The 11039-nt window shown below is 45.8% G+C and overlaps 1 protein-coding gene across 1 annotated transcript in view; it reads left to right on the top strand.

The window, feature by feature from the left end:
* Positions 1-2261: 2261 nt before the first annotated feature.
* LOC309546088 (retinol dehydrogenase 16-like) overlaps positions 2262-11039 on the top strand; it is a 45338-nt gene continuing 36560 nt past the window's right edge. The window contains exon 1 of the mRNA XM_082245601.1: positions 2262-2388. The gene's annotated coding sequence lies outside the window, so the exon portion shown is untranslated. The remainder of the gene's footprint in view (positions 2389-11039) is intronic.

The following is an 11039-nucleotide window of genomic DNA, read 5'->3' as shown; positions in this document are numbered from 1 at the left end:
CCTTCTGGACTCCAGGTCAGAACTGCAGGAGCAAACCCCTTGGAGTTAAACACTGATTCTTGAATCGCTGTCCTCTTTCATTCAGCAGACATGTACCCTGAAGCAGGAGTCCAGACTAAACACAGCTCTTAGCTGTCAAATGATGCTAGCCCTTGAAGGGGACTGTTTAGACTCTCACAATGCAGACAAGATTGTCTCACTTGTAGAATTATTCCCAGCTATTTTGCTATCACATAAAGCTAGTCCTTTAAGAGGACTTCTAAAATCTCGCAATGCAGACAAGATTGTCCCACTTGTAGAAATTTCCCCAGCTATTTGCTGTAAAATGAAGCTAGCCCTTTAAGGGGACTGTTTAGACTCTTGCAATGCAGACAAGATTGTTCTACTTGTAGAATCATCTCCAGCTATTTGCTGTCAAAATAAAGCTAGCCCTTGAAGGGGACAGTTTAAACTCTTGCAATGCGGACCAGATTGTCCCACTTGTCATAATTATTCTATAGGATAGAATATTCTTCATCCCACCTTCCATTGCATTGCAACAGAGGCAATGGGTAAGGCAGGCTGCTAGGCCGCACCTGCAGACAGATATTTCCCTTAGGGACAAGTCCAACACATAGCTACCACCAGGAGACGCTACACCCCCCAAGGACACACCCAGTCATCATGATTGAGTATACCCCTGAAGGACACAGCATCCTCCAATGACAACTGCATGTATACGGCTAAGCTTTTGAAGGCCACATCAACCAAACAGGTGACTCCTTATGCTTGAAAACCTCTTCCTCATGAGTGCCTTAATCTGACATCCTGCAGTGCAGGTAGAAGTGTCCTGGTTGGGGTTTAAACTTGAGCAACCCAGTACTGCAAGTTGACCACTAAGACATTCTGCTGCTCTGTCCTTCTGTTTAATTTGCACACCTCTTCAAGAATGAGCTTCTAGCTTAAACATCATAGGAAAAAAGGCAATGCACTCCCTTGGAAATGCTAGAATATTTGGATTGCAGGCATCTATGCCATTTTAGGCATCCTAGCAGCCTTGCAAAAGGAGGTACAAAAACCTGCACAAAGATCTTCCTCATCCGAATATTCCTTTTAGGAATGGTTTGAAGAGGAGTAAATTGGCCAATTGACCGGTCCTGCAAGAAAAAGCTTGACATTGTCAGAGTAGAGAATCCTTGCACAGGGAGAGTTGTAACAGACTCCTTTAGAGTGTCTTGACTACCCGTGGTAACCTGTTGATTGTTGTCATTTTGCTCCCTGGATGCCTGAACAAGGCAGGAAATTCATACAGGGTTTTACCAGCCTGTGCATGAGCAGCAAAGGCCCAGTTTATGGTGTGCATAATACATGTAGATCTGGAGACAGTTTATAGCAAGTGTCCATTAGTCAGCTTTCCATACACCAGCTTTATGAGGCCTGCAGAAGGGCTGACAATCCAGAAACAGTATCCGTAAGGAAGACACTGCCCCCCTCCAGCTATAACCTTCATAGAGCAGTCAAGGCATAGGGGTATTGGGCTGCAGAGGCATAAGGACTTGTTGCAGAAATAAACAAATCTCAGTAAGTTTAAAGGAGAACTCCACATTGTTAGGAAAATAAATATTATAACATGTACAATTGCTACTCAAGCCATGCAGTCATTTTTTTAAATAACCTTCCCAATTCAAACTGCAGCTGCTGGATTTTCCTAAGCTGTCCAGAGAGACAAAGTAACAGTTGTTTGTTTGATAGGTGAGAGAAAACCTCTAAAGGTCCATTCACACAAGCAGTCTGCTCAGCAGGCAGATGACAGGTCCTTCTCCGCTCACTGTACAGAGCAGAGACAGACAGAGTCCTGTTCTCCCCTATAGGAAAATCGGGTGAAAACGGACTGCATGTCCGTTTTCACCTGATCTTATCCGATCCTCCAGACGGATGGAAAATAGGGTAAATTTCCATCTGCATTTGGCGGATGTCCACGGACATGTCACTGCTGACATCCGCCACTCCATAGGGGTGAATGGAGGGTCAAATATACAGTATATTGTATATATGATTATAGTCTCTGGAACAAAAAGTGTGGGATGTGGGAAATTTAAATTAAAGGCTGGATAAATGGTTTAGTGGAAAACAGCACTTTCGGCAATTAAATATATTTTCTGAATGTAAAGAAATTCATGTTCAGTCCTTTTCAAACTCCTATGTTCCCACTGACCTGTTGCATTACACAAATAGGATGTCTGTAATGTAATATTTATTAAAGCCAGTCTGCACATGCCCTGATAAAAAGTCAAGTGCGATCCAAACACATTTTGGCATGCTTTCACCTTCCCTTTTTCACACAGTTCTATGCTGCAGTGACACTAACACCAAGGGTAACCTGCTAACCCAGGAAACCAGTATAACCAGGTAGGTTGCTACTACATTATGGAGCATAGGGCATGTAAAGAATTTTGTTCTAGCCTATTTGTGACATTACACAGTAAAAGGTGTTATGTTGGTAATATTATTTCACATGGTTTGAGACACTTGCACTTTTATAAAAGAAAGTAGACAGTTTTTCTATGTGCTTTAACTTCGGTTATTTACAGGAACATGGCCACTTTAATTGTACCAGGAAAATCATTGTATAATTTAACACATTCTATGCTCAGTTTTAGGGGTTTTAGGCTATTTGCACAGATGATAAAAACAGTGTATTAAAATAAGTCACAGCCAAAGTTCAATCAACTTAGTATGCTATGTATGCAGAAAAAAAGTTGATATTCCAATTTACCATGTTATTAAGAGTATAACATTCAAATTCTATGCACATAGAATATTTTCTGCTGGACATGTGTCCACAATATCAATACACATGGATACATTATCATAATTTAGGATAAGGTATTTTTTTAATGATCTTATTGTAAAATAATTGACATGGACAAATAGTTTACTTGTAACCCGATTCACAGGGTTTCACTTTTTAAAGTTTGTGCACACGGGTCTCTAAGCCCTTGCAATGAAATCCCCAGCATTTTCTGCCTCCTTGCCCAGGCAGCCCTGGTTCTGCATATAGCCACCCATAGACATGAATGGCTGTGCATGGCTGTACTCCAGGTACGTGTGTAAACACGAGATAAAGCTATTTTTTTAAATGCTCATACCCTATATGTCCCGGCCCCATTCAGCTATCGCTTAGCAAATTTACTGTCAGTGACTGAAAGTATAAGCCACAGCTATAACACATTGACAATGTAAAATTATACAGTATCTCACAAAAGTGAGTACACCCCTCACATTTTTGTAAATATTTTATTATATATTTTCATGTGACAACACTGAAGAAATGTCACTTTGCTACAATGTAAAGTAGTGAGTGTACAGCTTTTATAACTGTGTCAATTTGCTGTCCCCTCAAAATAACTCAACACACAGTCATTAATGTCTAAACCGCTGGCAACAACAGTGAGTACACCCCTAAGTTAAAATGTCCAAATTGGGCCCAAAGTGTCAATATTTTGCATGGCCACCATTATTTTCCAGCACTACCTTAGCCCTCTTGGGCATGGCGTTCACCAGAGCTTCACAGGTTGCCACTGGAGTGCTCTTCCACTCCTCCATGACGACATCACCGAGCTGGTGTATGTTAGCTTGCACTCCTCCGCCTTCCATTTGAGGATGCCCCATAGATGCTCAATGGGGTTTAGGTCTGGAGACATGCTTGGCCAGTCCATCACCTTTTACCCTCAGCTTTTTTAGCAAGACAGTGGTCGTCTTTGAGGTCTGTTTCGGGAAGTTATCACGTTGGAATACTGCCCTGGGCCCAGTCTCTGAAAGGAGGGTATCATGCTCTGCTTCAGTAAGTCACAGTACATGTTGGCATTCATGGTTCCCTCAATGAACTGTAGCTTCCCAGTTCCAGCAGCACTCATGCAGCCCCAGACCATGATACTTCCACCATAATGCTTGACTGTAGGCAAGACACACCTGGCTTTGTACTCCTCACCTGGTTGCCGCAACACAGGCTTAACACCATCTGAACCAAATAAGTTTATCTTGGTCTCATCAGACCACGGTACATGGTTCCAGTATTCCATGTCCTTAGTCAGCTTGTCTTTAGCAAACTGTTTTCGGGCTTTCTTGTGCATTATCTTTAGAAGAGGCTACCTTCTGGGACGACAGTCATGCAGACCAATTTTATGCAGTGTGCGGCGTTTGGTCTGAGCACTGACAAGCTGACCCCCCATCCCTTTTAACCTCTGCAGCAATGCTGGCAGCACTCATACATCTATTTCCCTAAGACAACTTCTGGATATGACGCTGAGCATATGCACTTAACTTCTTTGGTCAACCATGGCGAGGCCTGTTCTGAGTGGAACCTGTCCTGTTAAACTGCTGTATGGCCTTGGCCACTGTGCTGCAGCTCAGTTTCAGGGTCTTGGCAATCTTCTTGTAGCTTAGGCCATCTTTATGTAGAGCAACCATTCTTTTTTCAGATTCTCAAAGAGTTCTTTGCCATGAGGTGCCATGTTGAGCTTCCAGTATGAGAGAGTGAGAGCAATAACACCAAATTTAACACACCTGCTCCTCATTCACACCTGAGACCTTGTAACACTAATGAGTCACATGACACCAAGGTGGGTAAATGGCCAATTGGGCCCAATTTGGACATTTTTACTTAGGGGTGTACTCACGTTTGTTGCCAGCAGTTTAGACATTAATGGCTGTGTGCTGCGTTATTTTGAGGGGACAGCAGATTTACACTGTTATAAAGGCTGTACACTCACTACTTTACATTGTAGCAAAGTTTGATTTCTTCAGTGTCGTCACATTAAAAGATATAATAAAAATATTCACAAAAATGTGAGGGATGTACTTACTTTGTGAGATACTGTATACATCCCTTCAATATCTACCAGCACATCTATTTCACGAAATACCAGGGAGCGATGTATCAGTACACCTACCCCACTGGAAATGGAGGAGTGATAGGACCAGCCCACCCAGGCATTTTTATGGGACATTATGGGACGAGTGCCCCATAATGCACTGCATGATCACAGTGCATTAAGAGGTTGTGATTGGCCAAAGCATGCACCTGACCTGTATGCTTTGGCCAATCACAGCACAATGTCCTGTCAGAGCCATGATTGGCCAAAGGCAGGGTGCGAAGAGCCCCTGCGCTCCAGCTTGCATTCCACCACTGCAAGCCTGTGGACTTCCGGTTCCGGTTTATACTCGGATGCCAGCCGGCTAACCGCGAATCTGCTAAGGGACCTAGGTTTGTGATACACGGGATGACACTACTCTGCCGTGCCATTTATGGGACATATACAGGAGTTTACGATATGTGGAAAATGGGACTGGAGTAAGACGAGGTCTGGGATTTCCCGGCAGAGGTAATAGAAGGGTCGAGTGCGGAAGAAGGGTAAAATATCCCAAGACACCCTAGCCTGAAAACTCTGATACCTTGAGCTGCCTGTATATTTATCCACTTATATCGTACTGTGGCGAGCAATTACAGTGTTTATATGCCTGGTATCACTATCTGACCATCAGGATCATTATACTTACCATTTAAGGAGTCCGGCCCCCTGTTAGACAGCCAGGGAACTCTGTAAGTGAAGAAAGTGTCAGCGCTGCTTAAATGTGCATTTGTGTATCCATATACTAATAAATTAAGTCAATAAACCTTGTGCAATAAATATGATACAATTAAATCAATAATTCATCAATGATAAATAAATTACAAAAAATATTAAATAAATAATTAGTCCATCAATAAATTATGAATATAATGTGCTCAGTGCTTCTTCCTTTTCAAGAAAAAGTGCTTGGTACTTTGTGCTCATAATCTTCATCACAAAAAAGTGCCAAAAAGTGCTTGCAATCCGTGCTCCCCTCGGTTCCCCACTCACCAGAAATGGTATATACAGCGCATGTAACCACACTTGAAAAGACCAAGGGAGACTGCAAATCCTCTTGCTGCACACACTGCAACTACCAATTGTAGGGAAAGGTGGCTCTCGTTATCTTAGATGCCCTTATGGATACTCCCAGCCATGTGAGAAATTAAATCTCCATAGTGAAGTACCATTAAAACGTATATTTTATTTGAAATAACATTGAAATCACAAAAAAGTGGCAAAAAGTGCTTGCAATCCGTGCTCCCCTTTTGGTTCATCACTCACCAGAAATGGTATATAAAGCGCCTGTAACCACACTTGAAAAGTCCAAGGGAGACTGCAAATCCTCTTGCTGCACACACTGCAACTACCAATTGTAGGGAAAGGTGGCTCTCGTTCTCTTAGATGACCTTATGGATATTCCCCAGCCATGTGAGAAAAGAAATCTCCATAGTGAAGTACCATTAAAACTTATATTTTATTTGAAATAACATTACACTTACAAACAGATGGATAACAAATCGCCTTGTATTAGTATTCCATGGAGGTGGGCGCCGCTTCCGTGTCCTGCGTTCCAACCACCGGAAGTGACGTGCGTCGTACGTGCGGGCAACGGCTTGACGTTTCGATCCACCAATCGGATCTTTTTCAAAAGCTGGAAGGGAAGAAAACTCTGTGCCTAATGGCCTATTAAGATTTGATTACCAATTGACTGGTTAACTTACATCCTTATGCCTCGTACACATGCATCGATAGTTGGCCGTGAATTTTCGGCCAACGTCCGGTCGGCCGATTTTTGGCTTGTTAGTATGATGCTTTCGACAAACGACTCCGACTTTTCGGCCGAATAAAATCTGGTGTGCAGGCTATAAAATTTTTGTTGGCCGTCACCACAACGGCCGATTTTCCGTCAGTCAGTACAGATTTCTGCAGACAAAAATCTGATGAGCAAGACTGGGCATGCTCAGAGATGAAAAAACACACGGAAAGTAAACCATCACATGAGATCACTTCTGAAGTCGATTTTTGTTGGCCGAGAAAATTCGTGTGCAGTCTAGAGCACATTTCAACCAACACAACAACACTGGACAAAAGTCGGCCGATAATCGTTGCGTGTGTACGAGGCATTACTTTAGCCACATTCAACAGGTGGAATTCAGTCTCTTAGGAAAATAACAGTACTGACATCAATTAGACTGTGCCCAGGCTATCAGATTCAGTAATTATGATGACACCTTTCTGCACATGGTTTCTGTTTGTGACTCTCATTTTGTGGAGCTTTTCTTGAAAGAGGGGGTTACCCCTGAGCTGAAATACACCGGAAGCTTCTTAACTGATCTACTTATTTTGTGATTGCAAGGTGCATTAGTGGAGTGCAAGAGAGTGTGAGTGGGGCCCTTTTTATGTGCTCACCTAGACAATGTTGTCTGTGTGGTTTCCACTGGGTGTCTGGGTGGTATTTTTCACATCAATTTTGTAATTTATACCTTTTATTAGTACTTCAATAAATTCTTTGCATTTTACACCATTGATGGTTCTCCTTTACAAATATTCTTCCTGATTTCCTCCTCAGCGGGGGATCTCATGGACTATTTTTCTGTGTGGTTCCTGCCTTTGAGCCTAGTTGTGGAGGTACCCAGTCCAGTGGGACGAAGCAGTGATATTCTTTATTAGTACCCCCATTCCCCTTGTGAATAAGGGTATGAATGGGTAGAGGACTCCTTGTAGTTTTATCCTCCATTCTTTCATGCCTTTAGCCAATCATGGCTTAGGGGCTAAGTCCACGCCCCACACTATATAAGGCTGCTGCTTACACCGCAGCCATGTACAGTGTGTGACAATAGAGATTAGGCAGGTAGTTAGTGGATAGTGTGTTCAGTTAGATAAGTGCAGTCAGTGTAGTGTACAGGCATACTCCACTTTTAAAATGTATGGATATGTTGTAGTCCTTGGTCCCCTCTCTGTGCTCCCCAAGTTTGGAGTCCCTGTCACTTATGGTTCGGGAGCAGTGCTGTCAAGCTGACCAATATTTCCAATGGATGCCAATGAGCACTGAAAGCTGAAAATTGGTCTGGGCAGGAAGGGGGTAAAAGTGCCCTATATTTAAGTGGTTAAGGGGAACCCTATGACAAAATTAAAAAAAATGGCATATAAAATAGAAAAAGAAAACCATACCAGATCCTTATCCGAGCATGCAGCCTGGCAGGCCAGGAAAGAGGGGGGGGGGACGAGCGAGCACCCCCCCCCCCGGACAATACCATACCACATTAGGGAGGGTACTTTGATGTTGATGTGGACAAGGGCCTCTTCCCGACAACCCTGGGCTGTGGTTGTGGGGGTCTGCGGGTGTGGGGCTTATCGGACCCCCAGATCCCTCCCCCTATGTGAATGGGTATCGGGTACATCGTACCTGTACCCATTCACCAAAAAAAGTGTAAAAAAGTAAAAACCACAGAACACAGTTTTTGACAAGTCCTTTATTAACCACTTCCGGACCACCTGCCGCATATATACTGAGTCATTTTGTGCATAAAATTTCAGGGGCACGTGTGCCGCCGGAGCACTGCTCTCGCTGTGATTGGACACAGCGGGAGCCAATCAGCTGGACCGGCTGCTGGGATGGCCACCAGGAATGACAGAACAAGGCAGACTGCGGTTCTGTCGGGGAGGAAATGAGAGATCTTGTGTTTCAGCTAAGTTAAAAAACTTTTTTGCAATAACACATGTCCCCCAGGGCAATACCCAGGTCCCCATCAGGGTCAGACTGGCCTACTGGGAAACTGGGAAATTTCCCAGTAGGCTGACAAGTCCCCCTGCCCTGGGGCTGGTGGAAAATCAATGGCACCTGTAAAAAAAATGACTGCGGCCGGACCGACATGTACACTGTGCATGCGCCGCGGCCGCTCGGGAGAGCCCGTACACGCTCGGCTATTCTCGGGCAGACGGCGCATGTGAGGTGACGTGATGGTGCCGGGCGGTGCCATTTTTAAATGTAAGGCACCTCACCAAAGGGTAAATGAGACCCCTCTGCAGCACTTGCATCTCCTCAGGAGATGAAGTGCTAGGGGCATGGTACAGGAGCACTGCATCCTCTCTACTATGCCTGCAGCACTGCCTCCCCTGTACTATGCCCGCAGCACTGCCTCTCCTGTACCATGCCCGCAGCACTGCCTCTCCTGGACCATGCCCACAGCCCTGCATCTCCTGTACCATGTCCACAGCCCTGCATCAGCTGTTCCATGCCCGCAACACTGCATCTCCTGTACTATGCCCGCAGCACTGCCTATCCTGTACCATGCCCGCAGCCCCGCCTCTCCTGTACCATGCCTGCAGCCCTGCACCTTCTGTACCATACCTGCAGCCCTGCACCTCCTGTACCATGCCCGCAGCCCTGCATCTCCTGAACACTATATTAATCATCCTGTGTGATTTTTTTTTTTTTTTTTAAAACCTTTATATGATTTGACTAATACATTTGGAAATATATATTTTTTTTTAAACCCATGTTTTGAATTTATATTCCTGAGTGTCATTCTAAAAAAGCCCTCCCCACCCCCCCCCCTCGCCCAAAAAAACGAAGAAGAAAAGAAAGATTAAATAAAAAAAAAAAACGATTTTTCGCCCACTAGGGGCGCCGGGCTTAGTGATTTGTATGGGGGGGGTTTGCCTCCCACGTGAGGCAGACAGAGGCGCCGATTGGCGGCCTTCTGGGGGTCATCGGGGCGCAGAGCAATGCGCCCGACACTCCCCACTTTCCTGGACTCCTGGCTGTGATTGGTCCAGACTCCAGCCTGGACCAATCACAGGAGGACATCCTGTGAACGTGATGCGTGGGGGCGGTGCACCGCCCCGGCATCATGTCGTAATCACCTTCCGTTCCCGGAACTTCCCGCCCGACTGAGAGAGAGGAGAGCGCGTGATGACTCGACTACTGAGGCGAACTCCGTGGAAGAAAAGCTGCAGTCCGCACTCCGCAGGCAGAAGAAGAAGTTTACAGTACAGCCGGAGTGACCACCTGACCTGACAGACAGTGGAGTGACACTCGGAGTCCGACGCTGCTGTGAGAGAAGAACGCAGAGCCAGCCTAGAGACGCTACTCCCGCAGGCAGCAGCAGTGAGACTGAGCCGGTAAGTGATGCCTCGGGGGGGGGGGAACGGGCCGGCCTGCATACTGTCACAGTCTGGTGCTTTGAAGGGGGCACGCACGCACGCTGGTCTCTCTCTGCATTGATGGGGGGGGGGGGGGGGCCGCCGTGTTACATGCCTGTGACATGCCTGTACCTGTGTACTATACCATCTGTGCCATGCCTATTCCATCACCTGTGCCATGCCTGTACATCTGTGCCATGCCTATTCCATCACCTGTACCATGACCTTACCATCACCTGTGCCATGCCTATTCCATCACCTGTGCCATGCCTGCGCCATCTGTGCCATGCCTATTCCATCACCTGTGCCATGCCAGTACCATCTGTGCCATGCCTATTCCATCACCTGTGCCATGCCTATACCATCATCTGTACCATGCCTATTCCATCACCTGTGTCATGCCTGTACCATCTGTGCCATGCCTATTTCATCACCTGTGCCATGACCTTACCATCACCTGTGCCATGCCTATTCCATCACCTGTGCCATGCCTGTACCATCTGTGCCATGCCTATTCCATCACCTGTGCCATGCCTGTACCATCTGTGCCATGCCTATTTCATCACCTGTGCCATGACCTTACAATCACCTGTGCCATGCCTATTCCATCACCTGTGCCATGCCTATTCCATCACCTGTGCCATGCCTGTACCATCTGTGCCATGCCTATTCCATCACCTGTGCCATGCCTATTCCCTCACCTGTGCCATGCCTGTACCATCTGTGCCATGCCTATTCCATTACCTGTGCCATGCCTATACCATCATTTGTGCCATGCCTATTCCATCACCTGTGCCATGCCTGTACCATCTGTGCCATGCCTATTCCATCACCTGTGCCATGACCTTACCATCACCTGTGCCATGCCTATTCCATCACCTGTGCCATGCCTGTACCATCTGTGCCATGCCTATTCCATCACCTGTGCCATGACCTTACCATCACCTGTGCCATGCCTATTCCATCACCTGTGCCATGCCTATTCCATCACCTGTGCCATGCCTGTACCATCTGTGCCAT

This window comes from Pelophylax lessonae (genome assembly GCF_965119305.1).
Source record: "Pelophylax lessonae genome assembly, chromosome: 2".
In the NCBI taxonomy this organism is placed as follows: Eukaryota; Metazoa; Chordata; class Amphibia; order Anura; family Ranidae; genus Pelophylax; species Pelophylax lessonae.
This window is presented reverse-complemented; position numbering and strand designations above follow the sequence as displayed.